Below are 21,145 nucleotides of genomic sequence, written 5' to 3'. Positions count from 1 at the left end.
TAATAACCAAACTAATCTCGCTCCCATATTATATAAATATATAATAAATAAAAAGTAAGCTTAGATTAGGGTCCGTCGAGAAAAATTCACTATAATATGCGCTGAGATACTCGAGCGGTAATACGAGGCCCCACGCCAAAGTTTATCGTGCAGTTTCCACCTGCAGTAAACGACAGTGGCTGGTTAGTCTATGTACGGATTCAGAAAACTTAGTTTTGAAAAAGGAAGTAAAAAATGTTCAGAGCATTTTTCAGCGGAATTGGTTCAGTGGTAGAATACTCGCCTGCCACGGGGGTGACCTGGTTTCGATTCCCGACCAATGCAGTGCTTTTCATTTAATTTTTTTCAAATAAAATGTATATTTTCCGACTCGAGGTTTTTAACGTGGTCGTCGGTTTCAAGCATTGGTGGTTTAGTGGTAGAATACTCGCCTGCCACGCAGGTGACCCGGGTTCGATTCCCGGCCAATGCAGTGCTTTTCATTTAATTTTTTTCAAATAAAATGTATATTTTCCGACTCGAGGTTTTTAACGTGGTCGTCGGTTTCAAGCATTGGTGGTTCAGTGGTAGAATACTCGCCTGCCACGCGGGTGACCCGGGTGCGATTCCCGGCCAATGCAGTGCTTTTCATTTAATGTTTTTCAAATAAAATGTATATTTTCCGACTCGAGGTTTTTAACGTGGTCGTCGGTTCAAGGCATTGGTGGTTCAGTGGTAGAATACTCGCCTGCCACGCGGGTGACCCGGGTTCGACTCCCGGCTAATGCAGTGCTTTTCATTTAATTTTTTTCAAATAAAATGTATATTTTCCGACTCGAGGTTTTTAACGTGGTCGTCGGTTCCAAGCATTGGTGGTTCAGTGGTAGAATACTCGCCTGCCACGCGGGTGACCCGGGTTCGATTCCCGGCTAATGCAGTGCTTTTCATTTAATTTTTTTCAAATAAAATGTATATTTTCAGACACGAGGTTTTTAACGTGGTTGTCGGTTCCAAGCATTGGTGGTTCAGTGGTAGAATACTCGCCTGCCACGCGGGTGACCCGGGTTCGATTCCCGGCCAATGCAGTGCTTTTCATTTAATTTTTTTCAAATAAAATGTATATTTTCCGACTCGAGGTTTTTAACGTGGTCGTCGGTTCCAAGCATTGGTGGTTCAGTGGTAGAATACTCGCTTGCCACGCGGGTGACCCGGGTTCGATTCCCGGCCAATGCAGTGCTTTTCATTTAATTTCTTTAAAAAAAAATGTATATTTTCTGACTCGAGGTTTTTAACGTGGTCGTCGGTTTCAAGCATTGGTGGTTCAGTGGTAGAATACTAGTCTGCCACACGGGTGACCCGGGTTCGATTCCCGGCCAATGCAGTGCTTTTCATTTAATTTTTTCAATTAAAATGTATATTTTCAGACTTAAGGGTTTTAACGTGGTCGTCAGTTTCAAGCATTGGTGGTTCAGTGGTAGAATACTCGCCTGCCACGTGGGTGACCCGGGTTCGATTACCGGCCAATGCAGTGCTTTTCATTTAATTTCTTTAAAAAAAATGTATATTTTCCGACTCGAGGTTTTTAACGTGGTCGTCGGTTTCAAGCATTGGTGGTTCAGTGGTAGAATACTCGCCTGCCACGCGGGTGACCCGGGTTCGATTCCCGGCCAATGCAGTGCTTTTCATTTAATTTTTTCAAATAAAATGTATATTTTCCGACTCGAGGTTTTTAACGTGGTCGTCGGTATCAAGCATTGGAGGTTCAGTGGTAGAATACTCGCCTGCCACGCGGGTGACCCTGGTTCGATTCCCGGCCAATGCAGTGCTTTTCATTTAATTTTTTCAAATAAAATGTATATTTTCCGACTCGAGGTTTTTAACGTGGTCGTCGGTTTCAAGCATTGGTGGTTCAGTGGTAGAATACTCGCTTGCCACGCGGGTGACCCGGGTTCGATTCCCGGCCAATGCAGTGCTTTTCATTTAATTTTTTCAAATAAAATGTATATTTTCCGACTCGAGGTTTTTAACGTGGTCGTCGGTTTCAAGCATTGGTGGTTCAGTGGTAGAATACTCGCCTGCCACGCGGGTGACCCGTTTTCGATTCCCGGCCAATGCAGTGCTTTTCATTTAATTTTTTTCAAATAAAATGTATATTTTCCGACTCGAGGGTTTTAAAGTGGTCATCGGTTTCAATCGTTGGTGGTTCAGTGGTAGAATACTCGCCTGCCACGCGGGTGACCCGGGTTCGATTCCCGGCCAATGCAGTGCTTTTTATTTAATTTTTTCAAATAAAATGTGTATTTTCCGACTCAAGGTTTTTAACGTGGTCGTCGGTATCAAGCATTGGTGGTTCAGTGGTAGAATACTCGCCTGCCACGCGGGTGACCCGTTTTCGATTCCCGGCCAATGCAGTGCTTTTCATTTAATTTTTTTCAAATAAAATGTATATTTTCAGACTCGAGGTTTTTAACGTGGTCGTCAGTTTCAAGCATTGGTGGTTCAGTGGTAGAATACTCGCCTGCCACGCGGGTGACCCGGGTTCGATTCCCGGCCAATGCAGTGCTTTTTATTTAATTTTTTCAAATAAAATGTGTATTTTCCGACTCAAGGTTTTTAACGTGGTCGTCGGTATCAAGCATTGGTGGTTCAGTGGTAGAATACTCGCCTGCCACGCGGGTGACCCGTTTTCGATTCCCGGCCAATGCAGTGCTTTTCATTTAATTTTTTTCAAATAAAATGTATATTTTCAGACTCGAGGTTTTTAACGTGGTCGTCGGTTTCAAGCATTGGTGGTTAAGTGGTAGAATACTCGCCTGCCACGCGGTTGACCCGTTTTCGATTCCCGGCCAATGCAGTGCTTTTCATTTAATTTTTTTCAAATAAAATGTATATTTTCTGACTCGAGGTTTTTAACGTGGTCGTCGGTTTCAAGCATTGGTGGTTCAGTGGTAGAATACTCGCCTGCCACGCGGGTGACCCGGGTTCGATTCCCGGCCAATGCAGTGCTTTTCATTTAATTTTTTCAAATAAAATGTATATTTTCCGACTCGAGGTTTTTAACGTGGTCGTCGGTTTCAAGCATTGGTGGTTCAGTGGTAGAATACTCGCCTGCCACGCGGGTGACCCGTTTTCGATTCCCGGCCAATGCAGTGCTTTTCATTTAATTTTTTTCAAATAAAATGTATATTTTCCGACTCGAGGTTTTTAACGTGGTCGTCGGTTTCAAGCATTGGTGGTTCAGTGGTAGAATACTCGCCTGCCACGCGGGTGACCCGGGTTCGATTCCCGGCCAATGCAGTGCTTTTCATTTAATTTTTTTCAAATAAAATGTATATTTTCCGACTCGAGGTTTTTAACGTGGTCGTCGGTTTCAAGCATTGGTGGTTCAGTGGTAGAATATTCGCCTGCCACGCGGGTGACCCGGGTTCGATTCCCGGCCAATGCAGTGCTTTTCATTTAATTTTTTCAAATAAAATGTATATTTTCCGACTCGAGGTTTTTAACGTGGTCGTCGGTTTCAAGCATTGGTGGTTCAGTGGTAGAATACTCGCCTGCCACGCGGGTGACCCGGGTTCGATTCCCGGCCAATGCAGTGCTTTTCATTTAATTTTTTTCAAATAAAATGTATATTTTCCGACTCGAGGTTTTTAACGTGGTCGTCGATTTCAAGCATTGGTGGTTCAGTGGTAGAATACTCGCCTGCCACGCGGGTGACCCGGGTTCGATTCCCGGCCAATGCAGTGCTTTTCATTTAATTTTTTCAAATAAAATGTATATTTTCCGACTCGAGGTTTTTAACGTGGTCGTCGGTTTCAAGCATTGGAGGTTCAGTGGTAGAATACTCGCCTGCCACGCGGGTGACCCGGGTGCGATTCCCGGCCAGTAAAGTGCTTTTCATTTAATTTCTTTAAAAAAAAATTATATTTTCCGACTCGAGGTTTTTAACGTGATCGTCGGTTCCAAGCATTGGTGGTTCAGTGGTAGAATACTCGCCTGCCACGCGGGTGACCCGGGTTCGATTCCCGGCCAATGCAGTGCTTTTCATTTAATTTCTTTCAAATAAAATGTATATTTTCCGACTCGAAGGTTTTAACGTGATCGTCGGTTCTAAGCATTGGTGGTTCAGTGGTTGAATACTCGCCTGCCACGCGGGTGACCCGGGTTCGATTCCCGGCCAATGCAGTGCTTTTCATTTAATTTTTTTCAAATAAAATGTATATTTTCCGACTCGAGGTTTTTAACGTGGTCGTCGATTTCAAGCATTGGTGGTTCAGTGGTAGAATACTCGCCTGCCACGCGGGTGACCCGGGTTCGATTCCCGGCCAATGCAGTGCTTTTCATTTAATTTTTTTAAATAAAATGTATATTTTCCGACTCGAGGTTTTTAACGTGGTCGTCGGTTTCAAGCATTGGAGGTTCAGTGGTAGAATACTCGCCTGCCACGCGGGTGACCCGGGTGCGATTCCCGGCCAGTAAAGTGCTTTTCATTTAATTTCTTTAAAAAAAAATTATATTTTCCGACTCGAGGTTTTTAACGTGATCGTCGGTTCCAAGCATTGGTGGTTCAGTGGTAGAATACTCGCCTGCCACGCGGGTGACCCGGGTTCGATTCCCGGCCAATGCAGTGCTTTTCATTTAACTTCTTTAAAAAAAAAATTTATATTTTCCGACTCAAGGGTTTTAACGTGATCGTCGGTTCTAAGCATTGGTGGTTCAGTGGTTGAATACTCGCCTGCCACGCGGGTAACCCGGGTTCAATTCCCGGCCAATACAGTGCTTTTCATTTAACTTCTTTAAAAAAAAAATTTATATTTTCCGACTCAAGGGTTTTAACGTGATCGTCGGTTTTAAGCATTGGTGGTTCAGTGGTAGAGTACTCGCCTGCCACACGGGTGACCCGGGTTCGATTCCCGGCCAATGCAGTGCTTTTCATTTAATTTTTTTCAAATAAAATGTATATTTTCCGACTCGAGGTTTTTAACGTGGTCGTCGGTTCCAAGCATTGGTGGTTCAGTGGTAGAATACTCGCTTGCCACGCGGGTGACCCGGGTTCGATTCCCGGCCAATGCAGTGCTTTTCATTTAGTTTTTTTCAAATAAAATGTATATTTTCCGACTCGAGGTTTTTAACGTGGTCGTCGGTTTCAAGCATTGGTGGTTCAGTGGTAGAATACTCGCCTGCCACGCGGGTGACCCGGGTTCGATTCCCGGCCAATGCAGTGCTTTTCATTTAATTTTTTTCAAATAAAATGTATATTTTCCGACTCGAGGTTTTTAACGTGGTCGTCGGTTTCAAGCATTGGTGGTTCAGTGGTAGAATACTCGCCTGCCACGCGGGTGACCCGGGTTCGATTCCCGGCCAATGCAGTGATTTTCATTTAATTTTTTCAAATAAAATGTATATTTTCCGACTCGAGGTTTTTAACGTGGTCGTCGATTTACAAGCATTGGTGGTTCAGTGGTAGAATACTCGCCTGCCACGCGGGTGACCCGGGTGCGATTCCCGGCCAATGCAGTGCTTTTCATTTAATTTTTTTCAAATAAAATGTATATTTTACGACTCGAGGTTTTTAACGGGGTCGTCGGTTCCAAGCATTGGTGGTTCAGTGGTAGAATACTCGCTTGCCACGCGGGTGACCCGGGTTCGATTCCCGGCCAATGCAGTGCTTTCATTTAATTTTTATCAAATAAAATGTATATTTTCCGACTCGAGGTTTTTAACGTGTTCGTCGGTTCCAAGCAGTGGTGGTTCAGTGGTAGAATACTCGCCTGCCACGCGGGTGACCCGGGTTCGATTCCCGGCCAATGCAGTGCTTTTCATTTAATTTTTTTCAAATAAAATGTATATTTTCCGACTCGAGGTTTTTAACGTGGTCGTCGGTTTACAAGCATTGGTGGTTCAGTGGTAGAATACTCGGCTGCCACGCGGGTGACCCAGGTTCGATTCCCGGCCAATGCAGTGCTTTTCATTTAATTTTTTTCAAATAAAATGTATATTTTCCGACTCGAGGGTTTTAACGTGATCGTCGGTTCCAAGCATTGGTGGTTCAGTGGTAGAATACTCGCTTGCCACGCGGGTGACCCGGGTTCGATTCCCGGCCAATGCAGTGCTTTTCATTTAATTTTTATCAAATAAAATGTATATTTTCCGACTCGAGGTTTTTAACGTGGTCGTCGATTTACAAACATTGGTGGTTCAGTGGTAGAATACTCGCCTGCCACGCGGGTGACCCGGGTTCGATTCCCGGCCAATGCAGTGCTTTTCATTTAATTTTTTTCAAATAAAATGTATATTTTCCGACTCGAGGTTTTTAACGTGGTCGTCGGTTTACAAGCATTGGTGGTTCAGTGGTAGAATACTCGCCTGCCACGCGGGTGACCCGGGTTCGATTCGCGGCCAATGCAGTGCTTTTCATTTAATTTTTTTCAAATAAAATGTATATTTTACGACTCGAGGTTTTTAACGTGGACGTCGGTTCCAAGCATTGGTGGTTCAGTGGTAGAATACTCGCTTGCCACGCGGGTGACCCGGGTTCGATTCCCGGCCAATGCAGTGCTTTTCATTTAATTTTTATCAAATAAAATGTATATTTTCCGACTCGAGGTTTTTAACGTGGTCGTCGATTTACAAGCATTGGTGGTTCAGTGGTAGAATACTCGCCTGCCACGCGGGTGACCCGGGTGCGATTCCCGGCCAATGCAGTGCTTTTCATTTAATTTTTTTCAAATAAAATGTATATTTTCCGACTCGAGGTTTTTAACGTGGTCGTCGGTTTACAAGCATTGGTGGTTCATAGGTAGAATACTCGCCTGCCACGCGGGTGACCCGGGTTCGATTCCCGGCCAATGCAGTGCTTTTCATTTAATTTTTTTCAAATAAAATGTATATTTTCCGACTCGAGGGTTTTAACGTGATCGTCGGTTGTAAGCATTGGTGGTTTAGTGGTAGAATACTCGCCTTGCACGCGGGTGACCCGGGTTCGATTCCCGGCCAATGCAGTGCTTTTCATTTAATTTTTTTCAAATAAAATGTATATTTTACGACTCGAGGTTTTTAACGTGGTCGTCGGTTCCAAGCATTGGTGGTTCAGTGGTAGAATACTCGCTTGCCACGCGGGTGACCCGGGTTCGATTCCCGGCCAGTGCAGTGCTTTTCATTTAATTTTTATCAAATAAAATGTATTTTTTCCGACTCGAGGTTTTTAACGTGGTCGTCGATTTACAAGCATTGGTGGTTCAGTGGTAGAATACTCGCCTGCCACGCGGGTGACCCGGGTTCGATTTCCGGCCAATGCAGTGCTTTTCATTTAATTTTTTTCAAATAAAATGTATATTTTCCGACTCGAGGGTTTTAACGTGGTCGTCGGTTCCAAGCATTGGTGGTTCAGTGGTAGAATACTCGCCGGCCACGCGGGTGACCCGGGTTCGATTTCCGGCCAATGAAGTGCTTTTCATTTAATTTTTTCAAATAAAATGTATATTTTCCGACTCGAGGTTTTTAACGTGGTCGTCGGTTTCAAGCATTGGAGGTTCAGTGGTAGAATACTCGCCTGCCACGCGGGTGACCCGGGTTCGATTCCCGGCCAATGCAGTGCTTTTCATTTAATTTTTTTCAAATAAAATGTATATTTTCAGACTTGAGGGTTTTAACGTGGTCGTCGGTTTCAAGCATTGGTGGTTCAGTGGTAGAATACTCGCCTGCCACGCGGGTGACCCGTGTTCGATTCCCGGCCAATGCAGTGCTTTTCTTTTAATTTTTTTCAAATAAAATGTATATTTTCAGACTCGAGGTTTTTAACGTGGTCGTCGGTTTCAAGCATTGGAGGTTCAGTGGTAGAATACTCGCCTGCCACGCGGGTGACCCGGGTTCGATTCCCGGCCAATGCAGTGCTTTTCATTTAATTTTTTTCAAATAAAATGTATATTTTCAGACTTGAGGGTTTTAACGTGGTCGTCGGTTTCAAGCATTGGTGGTTCAGTGGTAGAATACTCGCCTGCCACGCGGGTGACCCGTGTTCGATTCCCGGCCAATGCAGTGCTTTTCTTTTAAATTTTTTCAAATAAAATGTATATTTTCAGACTTCAGGGTTTTAACGTGGTCGTCAGTTTCAAGCATTGGTGGTTCAGTGGTAGAATACTCGCCTGCCACGCGGGTGACCCGGGTTCGATTCCCGGCCAATGCAGTGCTTTACATTTAATTTTTTTCAAATAAAATGTATATTTTACGACTCGAGGTTTTTAACGTGGTCGTCGGTTCCAAGCATTGGTGGTTCAGTGGTAGAATACTCGCCTGCCACGCGGGTGACCCGGGTTCGATTCCCGGCCAATGCAGTGCTTTACATTTAATTTTTTTCAAATAAAATGTATATTTTCAGACTCGAGGTTTTTAACGTGGTCGTCGGTTTTCAAGCATTGGTGGTTCAGTGGTAGAATACTCTCCTGCCACGCGGTAGACACGGGTTCGATTCCCGGCTAATGCAGTGCTTTTCAATTAATTTTTTTCAAATAAAATGTATATTTTCCGACTCGAGGTTTTTAACGTGGTCGTCGATTTACAAGCATTGGTGGTTCAGTGGTAGAATACTCGCCTGCCACGCGGGTGACCCGGGTTCGATTCCCGGAAAATGCAGTGCTTTTCATTTAATTTTTTTCAAATAAAATGTATATTTTCCGACTCGAGGGTTTTAACGTGGTCGTCGGTTTTCGAGCATTGGAGGTTCAGTGGTAGAATACTCGCCTGCCACGCGGGTGACCCGTGTTCGATTCCCGGCCAATGCAGTGCTTTTCTTTTAATTTTTTTCAAGTAAAATGTATATTTTCAGACTTAAGGGTTTTAACGTGGTCGTCAGTTTCAAGCATTGGTGGTTCAGTGGTAGAATACACGCCTGCCACGCGGGTGACCCGGGTTCGATTACCGGCCAATGCAGTGCTTTTCATTTAATTTCTTTCAAAAAAAATGTATATTTTCCGACTCGAGGTTATTAACGTGGTCGTCGGTTTCAAGCATTGGTGGTTCAGTGGTAGAATACTCGCCTGCCAAGCGGGTGACCCGGGTTCGATTCCCGGCCAATGCAGTGCTTTTCATTTAATTTTTTCAAATAAAATGTATATTTTCCGACTCAAGGTTTTTAACGTGGTCGTCGGTTTCAAGCATTGGAGGTTCAGTGGTAGAATACTCGCCTGCCACGCGGGTGACCCGGGTTCGATTCCCGGCCAATGCAGTGCTTTTCATTTAATTTTTTTCAAATAAAATGTATATTTTCCGACTCGAGGGTTTTAACGTGATCGTCGGTTTCAAGCATTGGTGGTTCAGTGGTAGAATACTCACCTGCCACGCGGGTGACCCGGGTTCGATTCCCGGCCAATGCAGTGCTTTTCATTTAATTTTTTTCAAATAAAATGTATATTTTCCGACTCGAGGTTTTTAACGTGGTCGTCGGTTTACAAGCATTGGTGGTTCAGTGGTAGAATACTCGCCTGCCACGCGGGTGACCCGGGTTCGATTCCCGGCCAATGCAGTGCTTTTCATTTAATTTTTTTCAAATAAAATGTATATTTTCCGACTCGAGGGTTTTAACGTGATCGTCGGTTCTAAGCATTGGTGGTTCAGTGGTAGAATACTCGCCTGCCACGCGGGTGACCCGGGTTCGATTCCCGGCCAATGCAGTGCTTCTCATTTAATTTTTTTCAAATAAAATGTATATTTTACGACTCGAGGTTTTTAACGTGGTCGTCGGTTCCAAGCATTGGTGGTTCAGTGGTAGAATACTCGCTTGCCACGCGGGTGACCCGGGTTCGATTCCCGGCCAGTGCAGTGCTTTTCATTTAATTTTTATCAAATAAAATGTATATTTTCCGACTCGAGGTTTTTAACGTGGTCGTCGATCTACAAGCATTGGTGGTTCAGTGGTAGAATACTCGCCTGCCACGCGGGTGACCCGGGTTCGATTCCCGGCCGATGCAGTGCTTTTCATTTAATTTTTTTCAAATAAAATGTATATTTTCCGACTAGAGGGTTTTAACGTGGTCGTCGGTTCCAAGCATTGGTGGTTCAGTGGTAGAATACTCGCCGGCCACGCGGGTGACCCGGGTTCGGTTCCCGGCCAATGCAGTGCTTTTCATTTAATTTTTTCAAATAAAATGTATATTTTCCGACTCGAGGTTTTTAACGTGGTCGTAGGTTTCAAGCACTGGAGGTTCAGTGGTAGAATACTCGCCTGCCACGCGGGTGACCCGGGTTCGATTCCCGGCCAATGCAGTGCTTTTCATTTAATTTTTTTCAAATAAAATGTATATTTTCAGACTTGAGGGTTTTAACGTGGTCGTCGGTTTCAAGCATTGGAGGTTCAGTGGTAGAATACTCGCCTGCCACGCGGGTGACCCGGGTTCGATTCCCGGCCAATGCAGTGCTTTTCATTTAATTTTTTCAAATAAAATGTATATTTTCCGACTCGAGGTTTTTAACGTGGTCGTCGGTTCTAAGCATTGGTGGTTCAGTGGTAGAATACTCGCTTGCCACGCGGGTGACCCGGGTTCGATTCCCGGCCAATGCAGTGCTTTTCATTTAATTTTTATCAAATAAAATGTATATTTTCCGACTCGAGGTTTTTAACGTGGTCGTCGATTTACAAGCATTGGTGGTTCACTGGTAGAATACTCGCCTGCCACGCGGGTGACCCGGGTTCGATTCCCGGCCAATGCAGTGCTTTTCATTTAATTTTTTTCAAATAAAATGTATATTTTCCGACTCGAGGTTTTTAACGTGGTCGTCGGTTTCAAGCATTGGTGGTTCAGTGGTAGAATACTCACCTGCCACGCGGGTGACCCGGGTTCGATTCCCGGCCAATGCAGTGTAATTATTTAATTTTTTTCAAATAAAATGTATATTTTACGACTCGAGGTTTTTAACGGGGTCGTCGGTTCCAAGCATTGGTGGTTCAGTGGTAGAATACTCGCTTGCCACGCGGGTGACCCGGGTTCGATTCCCGGCCAATGCAGTGCTTTTCATTTAATTTTTATCAAATAAAATGTATATTTTCCGACTCGAGGTTTTTAACGTGGTCGTCGGTTCTAAGCATTGGTGGTTCAGTGGTAGAATAATCGCTTGCCACGCGGGTGACCCGGGTTCGATTCCCGGCCAATGCAGTGCTTTTCATTTAATTTTTATCAAATAAAATGTATATTTTCCGACTCGAGGTTTTTAACGTGGTCGTCGATTTACAAGCATTGGTGGTTCACTGGTAGAATACTCGCCTGCCACGCGGGTGACCCGGGTTCGATTCCCGGCCAATGCAGTGCTTTTCATTTAATTTTTATCAAATAAAATGTATATTTTCCGACTCGAGGTTTTTAACGTGGTCGTCGATTTACAAGCATTGGTGGTTCACTGGTAGAATACTCGCCTGCCACGCGGGTGACCCGGGTTCGATTCCCGGCCAATGCAGTGCTTTTCATTTAATTTTTTTCAAATAAAATGTATATTTTCAGACTCGAGGTTTTTAACGTGGTCGTCGGTTTCAAGCATTGGTGGTTCAGTGGTAGAATACTCACCTGCCACGCGGGTGACCCGGGTTCGATTCCCGGCCAATGCAGTGCTTTTCATTTAATTTTTTCAAATAAAATGTATATTTTCCGACTCGAGGTTTTTAACGTGGTCGTCGGTTTCAAGCATTGGAGGTTCAGTTGTAGAATACTCGCCTGCCACGCGGGTGACCCGGGTTCGATTCCCGGCCAATGCAGTGCTTTTCATTTAATTTTTTCAAATAAAATGTATATTTTCCGACTCGAGGTTTTTAACGTGGTCGTTGGTTTCAAGCATTGCAGGTTCAGTGGTAGAATACTCGCCTGCCACGCGGGTGACCCGGGTTCGATTCCCGGCCAATGCAGTGCTTTTCATTTAATTTTTTCAAATAAAATGTATATTTTCCTACTCGAGGTTTTTAACGTGGTCGTCGGTTTCAAGCATTGGTGGTTCAGTGGTAGAATACTCGCCTGCCACGCGGGTGACCCGGGTTCGATTCCCGGCCAATGCAGTGCTTTTCATTTAATTTTTTCAAAGAAAATGTATATTTTCCGACTCGAGGTTTTTAACGTGGTCGTCGGTTCCAAGCATTGGTGGTTCAGTGGTAGAATACTCACCTGCCACGCGGGTGACCCGGGTTCGATTCCCGGCCAATTCAGTGCAATTATTTAATTTTTTTCAAATAAAATGTATATTTTACGACTCGAGGTTTTTAACGGGGTCGTCGGTTCCAAGCATTGGTGGTTCAGTGGTAGAATACTCGCTTGCCACGCGGGTGACCCGGGTTCGATTCCCGGCCAATGCAGTGCTTTCATTTAATTTTTATCAAATAAAATGTATATTTTCCGACTCGAGGTTTTTAACGTGTTCGTCGGTTCCAAGCAGTGGTGGTTCAGTGGTAGAATACTCGCCTGCCACGCGGGTGACCCGGGTTCGATTCCCGGCCAATGCAATGCTTTTCATTTAATTTTTTTCAAATAAAATGTATATTTTCCGACTCGAGGTTTTTAACGTGGTCGTCGGTTTACAAGCATTGGTGGTTCAGTGGTAGAATACTCGCCTGCCACGCGGGTGACCCGGGTTCGATTCCCGGCCAATGCAGTGCTTTTCATTTAATTTTTTTCAAATAAAATGTATATTTTCCGACTCGAGGGTTTTAACGTGATCGTCGGTTCTAAGCATTGGTGGTTCAGTGGTAGAATACTCGCCTGCCACGCGGGTGACCCGGGTTCGATTAGCGGCCAATGCAGTGCTTTTCATTTAATTTTTTTCAAATAAAATGTATATTTTACGACTCGAGGTTTTTAACGTGGTCGTCGGTTCAAAGCATTGGTGGTTCAGTGGTAGAATACTCGCTTGCCACGCGGGTGACCCGGGTTCGATTCCCGGCCAATGCAGTGTTTTTCATTTAATTTTTATCAAATAAAATGTATATTTTCCGACTCGAGGTTTTTAACGTGGTCGTCGATTTATAAGCATTGGTGGTTCAGTGGTAGAATACTCGAGTGCCACGCGGGTGACCCGGGTGCGATTCCCGGCCAATGCAGTGCTTTTCATTTAATTTTTTTCAAATAAAATGTATATTTTCCGACTCGAGGTTTTTAACGTGGTCGTCGGTTCCAAGCATTGGTGGTTCAGTGGTAGAATACTCGTCTGCCACGCGGGTGACCCGGGTTCGATTCCCGGCCAATGCAGTGCTTTTCATTTAATTTTTTTCAAATAAAATGTATATTTTCCGACTCGAGGTTTTTAACGGAGTCGTCGGTTCCAAGCATTGGTGGTTCAGTGGTAGAATACTCGCTTGCCACGCGGGTGACTCGGGTTCGATTCCCGGCCAATGCAGTGCTTTTCATTTAATTTTTATCAAATAAAATGTATATTTTCCGACTCGAGGTTTTTAACGTGGTCGTCGGTTCTAAGCATTGGTGGTTCAGTGGTAGAATACTCGCTTGCCACGCGGGTGACCCGGGTTCGATTCCCGGCCAATGCAGTGCTTTTCATTTAATTTTTTCAAATAAAATGTATATTTTCCTACTCGAGGTTTTTAACGTGGTCGTCGGTTTCAAGCATTGGTGGTTCAGTGGTAGAATACTCGCCTGCCACGCGGGTGACCCGGGTTCGATTCCCGGCCAATGCAGTGCTTTTCATTTAATTTTTTCAAAGAAAATGTATATTTTCCGACTCGAGGTTTTTAACGTGGTCGTCGGTTCCAAGCATTGGTGGTTCAGTGGTAGAATACTCACCTGCCACGCAGGTGACCCGGGTTCGATTCCCGGCCAATTCAGTGCAATTATTTAATTTTTTTCAAATAAAATGTATATTTTACGACTCGAGGTTTTTAACGGGGTCGTCGGTTCCAAGCATTGGTGGTTCAGTGGTAGAATACTCGCTTGCCACGCGGGTGACCCGGGTTCGATTCCCGGCCAATGCAGTGCTTTCATTTAATTTTTATCAAATAAAATGTATATTTTCCGACTCGAGGGTTTTAACGTGATCGTCGGTTCCAAGCATTGGTGGTTCAGTGGTAGAATACTCGCCTGCCACGCGGGTGACCCGGGTTCGATTCGCGGCCAATGCAGTGCTTTTCATTTAATTTTTTCAAATAAAATGTATATTTTCCGACTCGAGGTTTTTAACGTGGTCGTCGGTTTCAAGCATTGGAGGTTCAGTGGTAGAATACTCGCCTGCCACGCGGGTGACCCGGGTTCGATTCCCGGCCAATGCAGTGCTTTTCATTTAATTTTTTCAAATAAAATGTATATTTTCCGACTCGAGGGTTTTAACGTGGTCGTCGGTTCCAAGCATTGGTGGTTCAGTGGTAGAATACTCGCCGGCCACGCGGGTGACCCGGGTTCGATTCCCGGCCAATGCAGTGCTTTTCATTTAATTTTTTCAAATAAAATGTATATTTTCCGACTCGAGGTTTTTAACGTGGTCGTCGGTTTCAAGCATTGGAGGTTCAGTGGTAGAATACTCGCCTGCCACGCGGGTGACCCGGGTTCGATTCCCGGCCAATGCAGTGCTTTTCATTTAATTTTTTTCAAATAAAATGTATATTTTCAGACTTGAGGGTTTTAACGTGGTCGTCGGTTTCAAGCATTGGTGGTTCAGTGGTAGAATACTCGCCTGCCACGCGGGTGACCCGTGTTCGATTCCCGGCCAATGCAGTGCTTTTCTTTTAAATTTTTTCAAATAAAATGTATATTTTCAGACTTCAGGGTTTTAACGTGGTCGTCAGTTTCAAGCATTGGTGGTTCAGTGGTAGAATACTCGCCTGCCACGCGGGTGACCCGTGTTCGATTCCCGGCCAATGCAGTGCTTTACATTTAATTTTTTTCAAATAAAATGTATATTTTCAGACTCGAGGTTTTAAACGTGGTCGTCGGTTTTCAAGCATTGGTGGTTCAGTGGTAGAATACTCTCCTGCCACGCGGGTGACCCGGGTTCGATTCCCGTAAAATGCAGTGCTTTTCATTTAATTTTTCTCAAATAAAATGTATATTTTCCGACTCGAGGGTTTTAACGTGGTCGTCGGTTTTCGAGCATTGGTGGTTCAGTGGTAGAATACTCGCCTGCCACGCGGGTGACCCGGGTTCGATTCCCGGCCAATGCAGGGCTTTACATTTAATTTTTTTCAAATAAAATGTATATTTTCAGACTCGAGGTTTTTAACGTGGTCGTCGATTTACAAGCCTTGGTGGTTCAGTGGTAGAATACTCGCCTGCCACGCGGGTGACCCGGGTTCGATTCCCGGAAAATGCAGTGCTTTTCATTTAATTTTTCTCAAATAAAATGTATATTTTCCGACTCGAGGGTTTTAACGTGGTCGTCGGTTTTCGAGCATTGGTGGTTCAGTGGTAGAATACTCGCCTGCCACGCGGGTGACCCGTGTTCGATTCCCGGCCAATGCAGTGCTTTTCTTTTAATTTTTTTCAAATAAAATGTATATTTTCAGACTTAAGGGTTTTAACGTGGTCGTCAGTTTCAAGCATTGGTGGTTCAGTGGTAGAATACACGCCTGCCACGCGGGTGACCCGGGTTCGATTACCGGCCAATGCAGTGCTTTTCATTTAATTTCTTTCAAAAAAAATGTATATTTTCCGACTCGAGGTTATTAACGTGGTCATCGGTTTCAAGCATTGGAGGTTCAGTGGTAGAATACTCGCCTGCCACGTGGGTGACCCGGGTTCGATTCCCGGCCAATGCAGTGCTTTTCATTTAATTTTTTCAAATAAAATGTATATTTTCCGACTCGAGGTTTTTAACGTGGTCATCGGTTTCAAGCATTGGAGGTTCAGTGGTAGAATACTCGCCTGCCACGCGGGTGACCCGTGTTCGATTTCCGGCCAATGCAGTGCTTTTCATTTAATTTTTTTCAAATTAAATGTATATTTTCAGACTTGAGTGTTTTAACGTGGTCGTCGGTTTCAAGCATTGGTGGTTCAGTGGTAGAATACTCGCCTGCCACGCGGGTGACCTAGGTTCGATTCCCGGCCAATGCAGTGCTTTTCATTTAATTTTTTTCAAATAAAATGTATATTTTCAGACTTGAGGGTTTTAACGTGGTCTTCAGTTTCAAACATTGGTGGTTCAGTGGTAGAATACTCACCTGCCACGAGGGTGACCCGGGTTCGATTCCCGGCCAATGCAGTGCTTTTCAATTAATTTTTTTCAAATAAAATGTATATTTTCCGACTCAAGGTTTTTAACGTGGTCGTCGGTTTCAAGCATTGGTGGTTCAGGGGTAGAATACTCGCCTGCCACGCGGGTGACCCGGGTTCGATTCCCGGCCAATGCAGTGCTTTTCTTTTAATGGTTTTCAAAAATAATGTATATTTTCCGACTCGAGGGTTTTAACGTGATCGTCGGTTCTAAGCATTGTCGGTTCAGTGGTAGAATACTCGCCTGCCACGCGGGTGAACCGGGTTCGATTCCCGGCCAATGCAGTGCTTTTCATTTAATTTTTTTCAAATAAAATGTATATTTTCCGACTCGAGGTTTTTAACGTGGTCGTCAGTTTCAAGCATTGGTGGTTCAGTGGAAGAATACTCGCCTGCCACGCGGGTGACCCGGGTTCGGTTCCCGGCCAATGCAGTGCTTTTCATATATTGTTTTCAAAAATAATGTATATTTTCCGACTCGAGGGTTTGAACGTGGTCGCCAGTTTTCAGCATTTGTTTTTCAGTGGTAGAATACTCGCCTGCCACGCGGGTCACCCGGGTTCGATTCCCGGCCAATGCAGTGCTTTTCATTTAATGGTTTTCAAAAATAATGTATATTTTCCGACTCGAGAGTTTGAACGTGGTCGCCAGTTTTCAGCATTGGTTTTTCAGTGGTAGAATACTCGCCTGCCGCGCGGGTGACCCGGGTTCGATTCCCGCCCAATGCAGTGCTTTTCATTTAATTGTTTTCAAAAATAATGTATATTTTAAGACTCGAGGGTTTTAACGTGGTCGTCAGTTTCCAGCATATGTGGTTCAGTGGCAGTAAACTCACCTACCACGAGGGGGACCCGGGTTCGGTTCCCGACCATTCTTCTTTGCGTGATCACGCGATGTTTTTTGGTAAAATACAAGCGGCGCGCTCGCGTGATTATCGTACGGCTTTACGGTTAGCGGTGGTCCGCGCTCAGGAGGACTTTACGAATGGACTAATTGACGTGGTGGAGTTAACTTCCAAGGTGGACGATCTGAAATTGTTCGACCGGAATGTCCTTCGTGGAGCTGTAGCTCGTTCTAATCAACTGTGGCGCACAGAGGGTGAACGGCCTACGGCGTATTTTTTACGCCTTGAGAAGTATCGCCAAAGTAAGAAAAATTTACGATACATTTATTCCGCGTCCCATACTCTTCTCGAGGATCCGTTATGTGTCAGGCGCAGGGTTTTTGAACATTTTAGCGACATGTACCGCGGTAGACCTACTAATAACGCCAGTGCCGATTTCGCTATCTGCGAGAGTTCAGTGACTTGGGCGGATGTAACCTTAAGCCTCCGGAACCTTACAAATGGTAAGAGTCCCGGAAAAGATGGCCTAACTAATGAGTTTTGGAAGTTTATTTTCCCGCAAATCAAGGACGAATTTTTAGCGTGAATTGCCTTTTGTCAAAGTGAGGGCCGTTTGCCTCCGAGTATGAAAGAAGGCATGATCGTTCTGCTTCCGAAGACTGGCGACTTGCGGCACATATATAATTGGCGTCCAATTACCCTTTTAAATGCGGATTATAAGATTTTAGCGAAAATCCAGGCAATGCGACTTTCAGCGGTCTTACCAACGATAATTTCTGATCGTCAAACGGGAGCCATCAAAGGTCGCGGGTCATTTAGTACCCCCGCGCTTTTATTGGACACGATTGAGTATCTCAATCGCGTGAACACTAGCGGAATTCTTTTGAAGTTGGATTTAGCCAAAGCGTTTGATTGTGTTTCTTGGCCATATTTATTCGCTGTCTCGCGCGCTTTCGGTTTTGGTCCCACTTTTTGCGGCTGGATTCAAACTTTTCTTATCGGTAGTCGGTCGTGCTTGAAGATAAACGGTTATTTAACCGATTTTTTCCAACTCGGTCGTTCGGTTCGTCAAGGGTGTCCGCTGAGCCCACTTTTATACGTGCTGACGTCGGAAGCCTTGTGTTTCGCGTTAGAGAGTCGTCGAGCGATTGTCCGGGTCAATTGGCCTGGTCTTCATTCGGCCCCGTTATTGCGCATCCACGTCGATGACAACACTGTAATCGTTCGGAACCGGAAATCGGTTCAAGAAGTTGTGGCCGAGTATCACCGCTTTTCGGAAGGATCGGGCGCGGTATTAAATCTGAGCAAGTGTCGCGGATTATGGCTCAGGTCGGAACGCGCTAATGTCCCCGAGTACATTTCCGGCATTACTATTTCTTCTGAACCGCTCGAGGTTCTCGGCGTGTATATTGGTTCTGAACCGCTCGAGGTTCTCGGCGTGTATATTGGTTCATCGTATACCGATACGATTGATCTAAATTGGACTTCACGTTTAGAAAAATTCAAGAAAGTCTTACGGGTTTGGCAGGCGCGGCGTTTGACGGTTACCGGAAAGGTTATCTTAATTAATACTTTGGTCATGTCGCTTTTGTATCATACTCTTCGCTCGGTTCCGTTACCTGATAGTATAGCCGTTCAGTTTCGCATAGTCGCGCTGGACTTCCTATGGGGGTCTCGGGCTCATCAAGTTTCGTATACCACTCTCACGCGCCCTACTCGTCTGGGTGGCTATGGACTGGTCGATCTAAAATGGAAGACTTACGCTTTCCGCTTCCGGGAGTTGCAGACTATTCTTTCTCCGGAAAGCCCTTCGGCTCAGCGAGATCTCGTGATTGCCCTTTTAAACCCATTCGACGGAACGGCAAGTCCCGGTATCAACATTCTTCGTTGCGTGTTACCTCAGTCGTGGCTCAATCGGCTTTCTCCGCGTTATCGAGAAATGTGGATCGCGTGGCGGACGTTTATTGACTCCCAGAAAATGCGACTCCAGCTATCTGAGAATCTGTTACACGAACCGGTTTTCTACGGTAGGCACATTAACTTGCCCGACTTATCGTATCGACAGCGCCTTCCTTTTCTGTCTCACGGTCTACTATGTCTTCGCGAGTTTTGTTACGAGGTTATACCTGGCTTTTTACCGGAAGTCAGTATGTTAGAACTGTGCGATATTTCTAACTCTGAAGTGCCCGCGTCGGCAGTCCCGCGTGATTATTCGGTCATTAAAAGTGCGCTACCCCAGAATTTTTGGCCCGGGTACACGCTATTTCGAATGCGCAGCTGTCCAGTCCCGAGATTAAGATTGATGATCCGAATGGATCTATATACGACTATGCATCCGCTTCGGTAAAAGAACTATATCATCGGTATCTTACGATTGGCGCTTTTGAATCGGCCGGTGAACTCAAATGGCGGGAATATTTCGGGGGTCCATTACCCGAACCAGGGTGGAGATACTAGTTATAAAATTGTCCATCGCGCTTATTTTCTAAATGCCCGTTTACATGCCTTTGATCCACAGACTTCTGCAAACTGTACATTTTGTAAGGGTGCGGATGAAAATTTAGGGCATTTACTGTTAGACTGTCGCGTAGTAAATAGTTGGTGGTTGTGGTTGTTCGTTGAAAAACTAAAAATAAAAGTTCATTGGTTCACTACCCCGGGATATGTTCGAAATGTATTTCTTGTTTTTCAAGGTAAATGCCCTTTAAATATCAATCCTCTCGAGCGGAAAGTTTTGCACTTTTTAATATCTATATTTAAATATTTTATACTCGATAGTAGATCTTTTTATATTACCCATGATAATGTCCCGCTCTTTATTGTGAAAAAACGATTTATCGCTAAAATTAGGAGTGAAATAAGTAAAACCATAGCAATTTATAAAGATAAAGAAAAAGAATTTTGTAACCTTTTGTTAAAAATATTTTAAAAGTCAAGGGTGAATATTTTAATATTTATTTATTTATTTATAGGAAACAAAAAAGAGAAATGTCCAGATATCTTACATTTTGATTTTAATTGGGTATTGTAAAGAAAAATTAATTTGCTAATATGTTGTCAAAAATATTTAAAAAATTCTAATTTAACAGTGTCAATATTTTTTAAACGCAAATCAGACTGTTTTAAGGGGTTTAAATATTGTGCTTTAATTGCTTTCATATATATCGCATTCCAAAAGTGTATTTGTTTGTTTTTTTGGTTAATATATATCACCACATTCCTGTATTTTTATAGTAGTTGCTCTTGTTTTGTCAAAATTGCTTTCGAAATTTTGTGATATACATCAACAATGTATTTTTTAATGATATAATAAAAAAAATAAAATAAAAAAACTAGCCTGCCACGCGGGTGACCCGGGTTCGATTCCCGGCCAATGCGGTGCTTTTTATTTAATTGGATTCAAAAAAAATGTATATTTTGCGACTCGAGGGTCTTAACGTGGTCGTCAGGTCAAGCATTGGTGGTTCAGCGGTAGAATACTCGCCTGCCATGCGGGTGACCCGGGTTCGATTCCCGGCCAATGCAGTGCTTTTCATTTAATTGATTAAAAAATAATGTATATTTTCCGACTCGAGGGTTTGAACGTGGTCGCCATCTTTCGGCATTGGTGGTTCAATTTTAGAATACTCGCCTGCCACACCGGTGACCCGGTTTCGATTCCCGGCCAATGCAGTGCTTTTCATTTAATTGTTTTCAAAAATAATGTATATTTTCCGACTCGAGGGTTTGAACGTGGTCGCCGTCTTTCAGCATTGGTGGTTCAGTGGTAGAATACTCGCCTGCCGCGTGGGTGACCCGGGTTCGATTCCCGGCCAATGCAGTGCTTTTCATTTAATTGATTCAAAACTAATGTATATTTTCCGACTCGAGGGTTTGAACGTGGTCGCCATCTTTCGGCATTGGTGGTTCAGTTTTAGAATACTCGCCTGCCACACGGGTGACCCGGTTTCGATTCCCGGCCAATGCAGTGCTTTTCATTTAATTGTTTTCAAAAATAATGTATATTTTCCGACTCGAGGGTTTGTACGTGGTCGCTGTCTTTCAGCATTGGTGGTTCAGTGGTAGAATACTCGCCTGCCACACGGGTGACCCGGGTTCGATTCCCGGCCAATGCAGTGCTTTTCATCTAATTGATTTCAAA

General features: G+C 44.3%; 90 non-coding genes across 90 annotated transcripts; all 90 read left to right on the top strand.

Annotated features, from left to right (window-relative positions):
• The first annotated feature begins 401 nt into the window (after positions 1–401).
• TRNAG-GCC (transfer RNA glycine (anticodon GCC)) lies at positions 402–472 on the top strand. The gene has a single exon. It is a non-coding gene; the product is annotated as a tRNA-Gly (tRNA).
• A 77-nt stretch (positions 473–549) lies between these two features.
• On the top strand, positions 550–620 carry TRNAG-GCC (transfer RNA glycine (anticodon GCC)). The gene has a single exon. It is a non-coding gene; the product is annotated as a tRNA-Gly (tRNA).
• A 77-nt stretch (positions 621–697) lies between these two features.
• TRNAG-GCC (transfer RNA glycine (anticodon GCC)) lies at positions 698–768 on the top strand. The gene has a single exon. It is a non-coding gene; the product is annotated as a tRNA-Gly (tRNA).
• Positions 769–845: 77 nt separating this feature from the next.
• TRNAG-GCC (transfer RNA glycine (anticodon GCC)) lies at positions 846–916 on the top strand. The gene has a single exon. It is a non-coding gene; the product is annotated as a tRNA-Gly (tRNA).
• Positions 917–993: 77 nt separating this feature from the next.
• Positions 994–1,064, top strand: TRNAG-GCC (transfer RNA glycine (anticodon GCC)). The gene has a single exon. It is a non-coding gene; the product is annotated as a tRNA-Gly (tRNA).
• Positions 1,065–1,141: 77 nt separating this feature from the next.
• Positions 1,142–1,212, top strand: TRNAG-GCC (transfer RNA glycine (anticodon GCC)). The gene has a single exon. It is a non-coding gene; the product is annotated as a tRNA-Gly (tRNA).
• A 77-nt stretch (positions 1,213–1,289) lies between these two features.
• Positions 1,290–1,360, top strand: TRNAG-GCC (transfer RNA glycine (anticodon GCC)). The gene has a single exon. It is a non-coding gene; the product is annotated as a tRNA-Gly (tRNA).
• A 76-nt stretch (positions 1,361–1,436) lies between these two features.
• TRNAG-GCC (transfer RNA glycine (anticodon GCC)) lies at positions 1,437–1,507 on the top strand. The gene has a single exon. It is a non-coding gene; the product is annotated as a tRNA-Gly (tRNA).
• A 76-nt stretch (positions 1,508–1,583) lies between these two features.
• Positions 1,584–1,654, top strand: TRNAG-GCC (transfer RNA glycine (anticodon GCC)). The gene has a single exon. It is a non-coding gene; the product is annotated as a tRNA-Gly (tRNA).
• Positions 1,655–1,877: 223 nt separating this feature from the next.
• On the top strand, positions 1,878–1,948 carry TRNAG-GCC (transfer RNA glycine (anticodon GCC)). The gene has a single exon. It is a non-coding gene; the product is annotated as a tRNA-Gly (tRNA).
• A 224-nt stretch (positions 1,949–2,172) lies between these two features.
• Positions 2,173–2,243, top strand: TRNAG-GCC (transfer RNA glycine (anticodon GCC)). Its single transcript has one exon. It is a non-coding gene; the product is annotated as a tRNA-Gly (tRNA).
• A 224-nt stretch (positions 2,244–2,467) lies between these two features.
• On the top strand, positions 2,468–2,538 carry TRNAG-GCC (transfer RNA glycine (anticodon GCC)). Its single transcript has one exon. It is a non-coding gene; the product is annotated as a tRNA-Gly (tRNA).
• A 372-nt stretch (positions 2,539–2,910) lies between these two features.
• On the top strand, positions 2,911–2,981 carry TRNAG-GCC (transfer RNA glycine (anticodon GCC)). Its single transcript has one exon. It is a non-coding gene; the product is annotated as a tRNA-Gly (tRNA).
• A 224-nt stretch (positions 2,982–3,205) lies between these two features.
• TRNAG-GCC (transfer RNA glycine (anticodon GCC)) lies at positions 3,206–3,276 on the top strand. The gene has a single exon. It is a non-coding gene; the product is annotated as a tRNA-Gly (tRNA).
• Positions 3,277–3,353: 77 nt separating this feature from the next.
• Positions 3,354–3,424, top strand: TRNAG-GCC (transfer RNA glycine (anticodon GCC)). Its single transcript has one exon. It is a non-coding gene; the product is annotated as a tRNA-Gly (tRNA).
• A 76-nt stretch (positions 3,425–3,500) lies between these two features.
• On the top strand, positions 3,501–3,571 carry TRNAG-GCC (transfer RNA glycine (anticodon GCC)). The gene has a single exon. It is a non-coding gene; the product is annotated as a tRNA-Gly (tRNA).
• Positions 3,572–3,648: 77 nt separating this feature from the next.
• Positions 3,649–3,719, top strand: TRNAG-GCC (transfer RNA glycine (anticodon GCC)). The gene has a single exon. It is a non-coding gene; the product is annotated as a tRNA-Gly (tRNA).
• A 223-nt stretch (positions 3,720–3,942) lies between these two features.
• TRNAG-GCC (transfer RNA glycine (anticodon GCC)) lies at positions 3,943–4,013 on the top strand. Its single transcript has one exon. It is a non-coding gene; the product is annotated as a tRNA-Gly (tRNA).
• A 77-nt stretch (positions 4,014–4,090) lies between these two features.
• Positions 4,091–4,161, top strand: TRNAG-GCC (transfer RNA glycine (anticodon GCC)). The gene has a single exon. It is a non-coding gene; the product is annotated as a tRNA-Gly (tRNA).
• Positions 4,162–4,238: 77 nt separating this feature from the next.
• On the top strand, positions 4,239–4,309 carry TRNAG-GCC (transfer RNA glycine (anticodon GCC)). Its single transcript has one exon. It is a non-coding gene; the product is annotated as a tRNA-Gly (tRNA).
• Positions 4,310–4,532: 223 nt separating this feature from the next.
• On the top strand, positions 4,533–4,603 carry TRNAG-GCC (transfer RNA glycine (anticodon GCC)). Its single transcript has one exon. It is a non-coding gene; the product is annotated as a tRNA-Gly (tRNA).
• A 78-nt stretch (positions 4,604–4,681) lies between these two features.
• On the top strand, positions 4,682–4,752 carry TRNAG-GCC (transfer RNA glycine (anticodon GCC)). Its single transcript has one exon. It is a non-coding gene; the product is annotated as a tRNA-Gly (tRNA).
• Positions 4,753–4,830: 78 nt separating this feature from the next.
• On the top strand, positions 4,831–4,901 carry TRNAG-GCC (transfer RNA glycine (anticodon GCC)). The gene has a single exon. It is a non-coding gene; the product is annotated as a tRNA-Gly (tRNA).
• Positions 4,902–4,978: 77 nt separating this feature from the next.
• TRNAG-GCC (transfer RNA glycine (anticodon GCC)) lies at positions 4,979–5,049 on the top strand. The gene has a single exon. It is a non-coding gene; the product is annotated as a tRNA-Gly (tRNA).
• Positions 5,050–5,126: 77 nt separating this feature from the next.
• On the top strand, positions 5,127–5,197 carry TRNAG-GCC (transfer RNA glycine (anticodon GCC)). Its single transcript has one exon. It is a non-coding gene; the product is annotated as a tRNA-Gly (tRNA).
• A 77-nt stretch (positions 5,198–5,274) lies between these two features.
• TRNAG-GCC (transfer RNA glycine (anticodon GCC)) lies at positions 5,275–5,345 on the top strand. The gene has a single exon. It is a non-coding gene; the product is annotated as a tRNA-Gly (tRNA).
• Positions 5,346–5,422: 77 nt separating this feature from the next.
• Positions 5,423–5,493, top strand: TRNAG-GCC (transfer RNA glycine (anticodon GCC)). The gene has a single exon. It is a non-coding gene; the product is annotated as a tRNA-Gly (tRNA).
• Positions 5,494–5,570: 77 nt separating this feature from the next.
• On the top strand, positions 5,571–5,641 carry TRNAG-GCC (transfer RNA glycine (anticodon GCC)). Its single transcript has one exon. It is a non-coding gene; the product is annotated as a tRNA-Gly (tRNA).
• Positions 5,642–5,717: 76 nt separating this feature from the next.
• TRNAG-GCC (transfer RNA glycine (anticodon GCC)) lies at positions 5,718–5,788 on the top strand. Its single transcript has one exon. It is a non-coding gene; the product is annotated as a tRNA-Gly (tRNA).
• Positions 5,789–6,014: 226 nt separating this feature from the next.
• TRNAG-GCC (transfer RNA glycine (anticodon GCC)) lies at positions 6,015–6,085 on the top strand. The gene has a single exon. It is a non-coding gene; the product is annotated as a tRNA-Gly (tRNA).
• Positions 6,086–6,163: 78 nt separating this feature from the next.
• TRNAG-GCC (transfer RNA glycine (anticodon GCC)) lies at positions 6,164–6,234 on the top strand. Its single transcript has one exon. It is a non-coding gene; the product is annotated as a tRNA-Gly (tRNA).
• A 78-nt stretch (positions 6,235–6,312) lies between these two features.
• Positions 6,313–6,383, top strand: TRNAG-GCC (transfer RNA glycine (anticodon GCC)). Its single transcript has one exon. It is a non-coding gene; the product is annotated as a tRNA-Gly (tRNA).
• Positions 6,384–6,460: 77 nt separating this feature from the next.
• TRNAG-GCC (transfer RNA glycine (anticodon GCC)) lies at positions 6,461–6,531 on the top strand. The gene has a single exon. It is a non-coding gene; the product is annotated as a tRNA-Gly (tRNA).
• A 78-nt stretch (positions 6,532–6,609) lies between these two features.
• TRNAG-GCC (transfer RNA glycine (anticodon GCC)) lies at positions 6,610–6,680 on the top strand. The gene has a single exon. It is a non-coding gene; the product is annotated as a tRNA-Gly (tRNA).
• A 78-nt stretch (positions 6,681–6,758) lies between these two features.
• On the top strand, positions 6,759–6,829 carry TRNAG-GCC (transfer RNA glycine (anticodon GCC)). Its single transcript has one exon. It is a non-coding gene; the product is annotated as a tRNA-Gly (tRNA).
• A 77-nt stretch (positions 6,830–6,906) lies between these two features.
• On the top strand, positions 6,907–6,977 carry TRNAA-UGC (transfer RNA alanine (anticodon UGC)). The gene has a single exon. It is a non-coding gene; the product is annotated as a tRNA-Ala (tRNA).
• A 77-nt stretch (positions 6,978–7,054) lies between these two features.
• On the top strand, positions 7,055–7,125 carry TRNAG-GCC (transfer RNA glycine (anticodon GCC)). Its single transcript has one exon. It is a non-coding gene; the product is annotated as a tRNA-Gly (tRNA).
• A 78-nt stretch (positions 7,126–7,203) lies between these two features.
• TRNAG-GCC (transfer RNA glycine (anticodon GCC)) lies at positions 7,204–7,274 on the top strand. The gene has a single exon. It is a non-coding gene; the product is annotated as a tRNA-Gly (tRNA).
• A 224-nt stretch (positions 7,275–7,498) lies between these two features.
• TRNAG-GCC (transfer RNA glycine (anticodon GCC)) lies at positions 7,499–7,569 on the top strand. The gene has a single exon. It is a non-coding gene; the product is annotated as a tRNA-Gly (tRNA).
• A 77-nt stretch (positions 7,570–7,646) lies between these two features.
• TRNAG-GCC (transfer RNA glycine (anticodon GCC)) lies at positions 7,647–7,717 on the top strand. Its single transcript has one exon. It is a non-coding gene; the product is annotated as a tRNA-Gly (tRNA).
• Positions 7,718–7,794: 77 nt separating this feature from the next.
• Positions 7,795–7,865, top strand: TRNAG-GCC (transfer RNA glycine (anticodon GCC)). Its single transcript has one exon. It is a non-coding gene; the product is annotated as a tRNA-Gly (tRNA).
• Positions 7,866–7,942: 77 nt separating this feature from the next.
• On the top strand, positions 7,943–8,013 carry TRNAG-GCC (transfer RNA glycine (anticodon GCC)). Its single transcript has one exon. It is a non-coding gene; the product is annotated as a tRNA-Gly (tRNA).
• Positions 8,014–8,090: 77 nt separating this feature from the next.
• On the top strand, positions 8,091–8,161 carry TRNAG-GCC (transfer RNA glycine (anticodon GCC)). Its single transcript has one exon. It is a non-coding gene; the product is annotated as a tRNA-Gly (tRNA).
• Positions 8,162–8,238: 77 nt separating this feature from the next.
• TRNAG-GCC (transfer RNA glycine (anticodon GCC)) lies at positions 8,239–8,309 on the top strand. The gene has a single exon. It is a non-coding gene; the product is annotated as a tRNA-Gly (tRNA).
• Positions 8,310–8,536: 227 nt separating this feature from the next.
• Positions 8,537–8,612, top strand: TRNAG-GCC (transfer RNA glycine (anticodon GCC)). Its single transcript has one exon. It is a non-coding gene; the product is annotated as a tRNA-Gly (tRNA).
• A 221-nt stretch (positions 8,613–8,833) lies between these two features.
• On the top strand, positions 8,834–8,904 carry TRNAG-GCC (transfer RNA glycine (anticodon GCC)). The gene has a single exon. It is a non-coding gene; the product is annotated as a tRNA-Gly (tRNA).
• Positions 8,905–8,981: 77 nt separating this feature from the next.
• Positions 8,982–9,052, top strand: TRNAG-GCC (transfer RNA glycine (anticodon GCC)). The gene has a single exon. It is a non-coding gene; the product is annotated as a tRNA-Gly (tRNA).
• Positions 9,053–9,128: 76 nt separating this feature from the next.
• TRNAG-GCC (transfer RNA glycine (anticodon GCC)) lies at positions 9,129–9,199 on the top strand. Its single transcript has one exon. It is a non-coding gene; the product is annotated as a tRNA-Gly (tRNA).
• A 77-nt stretch (positions 9,200–9,276) lies between these two features.
• Positions 9,277–9,347, top strand: TRNAG-GCC (transfer RNA glycine (anticodon GCC)). Its single transcript has one exon. It is a non-coding gene; the product is annotated as a tRNA-Gly (tRNA).
• A 78-nt stretch (positions 9,348–9,425) lies between these two features.
• Positions 9,426–9,496, top strand: TRNAG-GCC (transfer RNA glycine (anticodon GCC)). The gene has a single exon. It is a non-coding gene; the product is annotated as a tRNA-Gly (tRNA).
• Positions 9,497–9,573: 77 nt separating this feature from the next.
• TRNAG-GCC (transfer RNA glycine (anticodon GCC)) lies at positions 9,574–9,644 on the top strand. The gene has a single exon. It is a non-coding gene; the product is annotated as a tRNA-Gly (tRNA).
• Positions 9,645–9,721: 77 nt separating this feature from the next.
• Positions 9,722–9,792, top strand: TRNAG-GCC (transfer RNA glycine (anticodon GCC)). The gene has a single exon. It is a non-coding gene; the product is annotated as a tRNA-Gly (tRNA).
• Positions 9,793–9,870: 78 nt separating this feature from the next.
• TRNAG-GCC (transfer RNA glycine (anticodon GCC)) lies at positions 9,871–9,941 on the top strand. The gene has a single exon. It is a non-coding gene; the product is annotated as a tRNA-Gly (tRNA).
• Positions 9,942–10,165: 224 nt separating this feature from the next.
• On the top strand, positions 10,166–10,236 carry TRNAG-GCC (transfer RNA glycine (anticodon GCC)). The gene has a single exon. It is a non-coding gene; the product is annotated as a tRNA-Gly (tRNA).
• A 77-nt stretch (positions 10,237–10,313) lies between these two features.
• On the top strand, positions 10,314–10,384 carry TRNAG-GCC (transfer RNA glycine (anticodon GCC)). Its single transcript has one exon. It is a non-coding gene; the product is annotated as a tRNA-Gly (tRNA).
• Positions 10,385–10,460: 76 nt separating this feature from the next.
• Positions 10,461–10,531, top strand: TRNAG-GCC (transfer RNA glycine (anticodon GCC)). Its single transcript has one exon. It is a non-coding gene; the product is annotated as a tRNA-Gly (tRNA).
• A 78-nt stretch (positions 10,532–10,609) lies between these two features.
• TRNAG-GCC (transfer RNA glycine (anticodon GCC)) lies at positions 10,610–10,680 on the top strand. Its single transcript has one exon. It is a non-coding gene; the product is annotated as a tRNA-Gly (tRNA).
• Positions 10,681–10,757: 77 nt separating this feature from the next.
• Positions 10,758–10,828, top strand: TRNAG-GCC (transfer RNA glycine (anticodon GCC)). Its single transcript has one exon. It is a non-coding gene; the product is annotated as a tRNA-Gly (tRNA).
• A 76-nt stretch (positions 10,829–10,904) lies between these two features.
• On the top strand, positions 10,905–10,975 carry TRNAG-GCC (transfer RNA glycine (anticodon GCC)). Its single transcript has one exon. It is a non-coding gene; the product is annotated as a tRNA-Gly (tRNA).
• A 77-nt stretch (positions 10,976–11,052) lies between these two features.
• On the top strand, positions 11,053–11,123 carry TRNAG-GCC (transfer RNA glycine (anticodon GCC)). Its single transcript has one exon. It is a non-coding gene; the product is annotated as a tRNA-Gly (tRNA).
• A 78-nt stretch (positions 11,124–11,201) lies between these two features.
• Positions 11,202–11,272, top strand: TRNAG-GCC (transfer RNA glycine (anticodon GCC)). The gene has a single exon. It is a non-coding gene; the product is annotated as a tRNA-Gly (tRNA).
• Positions 11,273–11,350: 78 nt separating this feature from the next.
• Positions 11,351–11,421, top strand: TRNAG-GCC (transfer RNA glycine (anticodon GCC)). Its single transcript has one exon. It is a non-coding gene; the product is annotated as a tRNA-Gly (tRNA).
• A 77-nt stretch (positions 11,422–11,498) lies between these two features.
• Positions 11,499–11,569, top strand: TRNAG-GCC (transfer RNA glycine (anticodon GCC)). Its single transcript has one exon. It is a non-coding gene; the product is annotated as a tRNA-Gly (tRNA).
• Positions 11,570–11,939: 370 nt separating this feature from the next.
• On the top strand, positions 11,940–12,010 carry TRNAG-GCC (transfer RNA glycine (anticodon GCC)). The gene has a single exon. It is a non-coding gene; the product is annotated as a tRNA-Gly (tRNA).
• A 76-nt stretch (positions 12,011–12,086) lies between these two features.
• Positions 12,087–12,157, top strand: TRNAG-GCC (transfer RNA glycine (anticodon GCC)). Its single transcript has one exon. It is a non-coding gene; the product is annotated as a tRNA-Gly (tRNA).
• Positions 12,158–12,233: 76 nt separating this feature from the next.
• On the top strand, positions 12,234–12,304 carry TRNAG-GCC (transfer RNA glycine (anticodon GCC)). The gene has a single exon. It is a non-coding gene; the product is annotated as a tRNA-Gly (tRNA).
• Positions 12,305–12,380: 76 nt separating this feature from the next.
• On the top strand, positions 12,381–12,451 carry TRNAG-GCC (transfer RNA glycine (anticodon GCC)). Its single transcript has one exon. It is a non-coding gene; the product is annotated as a tRNA-Gly (tRNA).
• Positions 12,452–12,529: 78 nt separating this feature from the next.
• On the top strand, positions 12,530–12,600 carry TRNAG-GCC (transfer RNA glycine (anticodon GCC)). Its single transcript has one exon. It is a non-coding gene; the product is annotated as a tRNA-Gly (tRNA).
• Positions 12,601–12,825: 225 nt separating this feature from the next.
• Positions 12,826–12,896, top strand: TRNAG-GCC (transfer RNA glycine (anticodon GCC)). The gene has a single exon. It is a non-coding gene; the product is annotated as a tRNA-Gly (tRNA).
• Positions 12,897–13,122: 226 nt separating this feature from the next.
• On the top strand, positions 13,123–13,193 carry TRNAG-GCC (transfer RNA glycine (anticodon GCC)). The gene has a single exon. It is a non-coding gene; the product is annotated as a tRNA-Gly (tRNA).
• A 77-nt stretch (positions 13,194–13,270) lies between these two features.
• TRNAG-GCC (transfer RNA glycine (anticodon GCC)) lies at positions 13,271–13,341 on the top strand. Its single transcript has one exon. It is a non-coding gene; the product is annotated as a tRNA-Gly (tRNA).
• Positions 13,342–13,418: 77 nt separating this feature from the next.
• On the top strand, positions 13,419–13,489 carry TRNAG-GCC (transfer RNA glycine (anticodon GCC)). Its single transcript has one exon. It is a non-coding gene; the product is annotated as a tRNA-Gly (tRNA).
• Positions 13,490–13,565: 76 nt separating this feature from the next.
• On the top strand, positions 13,566–13,636 carry TRNAG-GCC (transfer RNA glycine (anticodon GCC)). The gene has a single exon. It is a non-coding gene; the product is annotated as a tRNA-Gly (tRNA).
• A 223-nt stretch (positions 13,637–13,859) lies between these two features.
• Positions 13,860–13,930, top strand: TRNAG-GCC (transfer RNA glycine (anticodon GCC)). Its single transcript has one exon. It is a non-coding gene; the product is annotated as a tRNA-Gly (tRNA).
• Positions 13,931–14,006: 76 nt separating this feature from the next.
• On the top strand, positions 14,007–14,077 carry TRNAG-GCC (transfer RNA glycine (anticodon GCC)). The gene has a single exon. It is a non-coding gene; the product is annotated as a tRNA-Gly (tRNA).
• A 76-nt stretch (positions 14,078–14,153) lies between these two features.
• Positions 14,154–14,224, top strand: TRNAG-GCC (transfer RNA glycine (anticodon GCC)). Its single transcript has one exon. It is a non-coding gene; the product is annotated as a tRNA-Gly (tRNA).
• A 76-nt stretch (positions 14,225–14,300) lies between these two features.
• Positions 14,301–14,371, top strand: TRNAG-GCC (transfer RNA glycine (anticodon GCC)). The gene has a single exon. It is a non-coding gene; the product is annotated as a tRNA-Gly (tRNA).
• A 76-nt stretch (positions 14,372–14,447) lies between these two features.
• TRNAG-GCC (transfer RNA glycine (anticodon GCC)) lies at positions 14,448–14,518 on the top strand. The gene has a single exon. It is a non-coding gene; the product is annotated as a tRNA-Gly (tRNA).
• Positions 14,519–14,595: 77 nt separating this feature from the next.
• On the top strand, positions 14,596–14,666 carry TRNAG-GCC (transfer RNA glycine (anticodon GCC)). The gene has a single exon. It is a non-coding gene; the product is annotated as a tRNA-Gly (tRNA).
• A 77-nt stretch (positions 14,667–14,743) lies between these two features.
• Positions 14,744–14,814, top strand: TRNAG-GCC (transfer RNA glycine (anticodon GCC)). The gene has a single exon. It is a non-coding gene; the product is annotated as a tRNA-Gly (tRNA).
• A 227-nt stretch (positions 14,815–15,041) lies between these two features.
• On the top strand, positions 15,042–15,112 carry TRNAG-GCC (transfer RNA glycine (anticodon GCC)). The gene has a single exon. It is a non-coding gene; the product is annotated as a tRNA-Gly (tRNA).
• A 227-nt stretch (positions 15,113–15,339) lies between these two features.
• Positions 15,340–15,410, top strand: TRNAG-GCC (transfer RNA glycine (anticodon GCC)). Its single transcript has one exon. It is a non-coding gene; the product is annotated as a tRNA-Gly (tRNA).
• Positions 15,411–15,487: 77 nt separating this feature from the next.
• Positions 15,488–15,558, top strand: TRNAG-GCC (transfer RNA glycine (anticodon GCC)). Its single transcript has one exon. It is a non-coding gene; the product is annotated as a tRNA-Gly (tRNA).
• Positions 15,559–15,635: 77 nt separating this feature from the next.
• Positions 15,636–15,706, top strand: TRNAG-GCC (transfer RNA glycine (anticodon GCC)). Its single transcript has one exon. It is a non-coding gene; the product is annotated as a tRNA-Gly (tRNA).
• A 224-nt stretch (positions 15,707–15,930) lies between these two features.
• TRNAG-GCC (transfer RNA glycine (anticodon GCC)) lies at positions 15,931–16,001 on the top strand. Its single transcript has one exon. It is a non-coding gene; the product is annotated as a tRNA-Gly (tRNA).
• Positions 16,002–16,226: 225 nt separating this feature from the next.
• TRNAG-GCC (transfer RNA glycine (anticodon GCC)) lies at positions 16,227–16,297 on the top strand. Its single transcript has one exon. It is a non-coding gene; the product is annotated as a tRNA-Gly (tRNA).
• A 225-nt stretch (positions 16,298–16,522) lies between these two features.
• On the top strand, positions 16,523–16,593 carry TRNAG-GCC (transfer RNA glycine (anticodon GCC)). Its single transcript has one exon. It is a non-coding gene; the product is annotated as a tRNA-Gly (tRNA).
• Positions 16,594–20,458: 3,865 nt separating this feature from the next.
• TRNAG-GCC (transfer RNA glycine (anticodon GCC)) lies at positions 20,459–20,529 on the top strand. Its single transcript has one exon. It is a non-coding gene; the product is annotated as a tRNA-Gly (tRNA).
• A 224-nt stretch (positions 20,530–20,753) lies between these two features.
• TRNAG-GCC (transfer RNA glycine (anticodon GCC)) lies at positions 20,754–20,824 on the top strand. Its single transcript has one exon. It is a non-coding gene; the product is annotated as a tRNA-Gly (tRNA).
• A 224-nt stretch (positions 20,825–21,048) lies between these two features.
• On the top strand, positions 21,049–21,119 carry TRNAG-GCC (transfer RNA glycine (anticodon GCC)). Its single transcript has one exon. It is a non-coding gene; the product is annotated as a tRNA-Gly (tRNA).
• Positions 21,120–21,145: the final 26 nt, after the last annotated feature.

Source organism: Leiobunum rupestre, chromosome 8 (assembly GCF_980474605.1).
Source record: "Leiobunum rupestre chromosome 8, qqLeiRupe1.1.hap1, whole genome shotgun sequence".
In the NCBI taxonomy this organism is placed as follows: domain Eukaryota; kingdom Metazoa; phylum Arthropoda; class Arachnida; order Opiliones; family Sclerosomatidae; genus Leiobunum; species Leiobunum rupestre.
The sequence above is the reverse complement of the archived record's forward strand: the minus strand, read 5'-3'. Positions and strand labels throughout refer to the sequence as shown.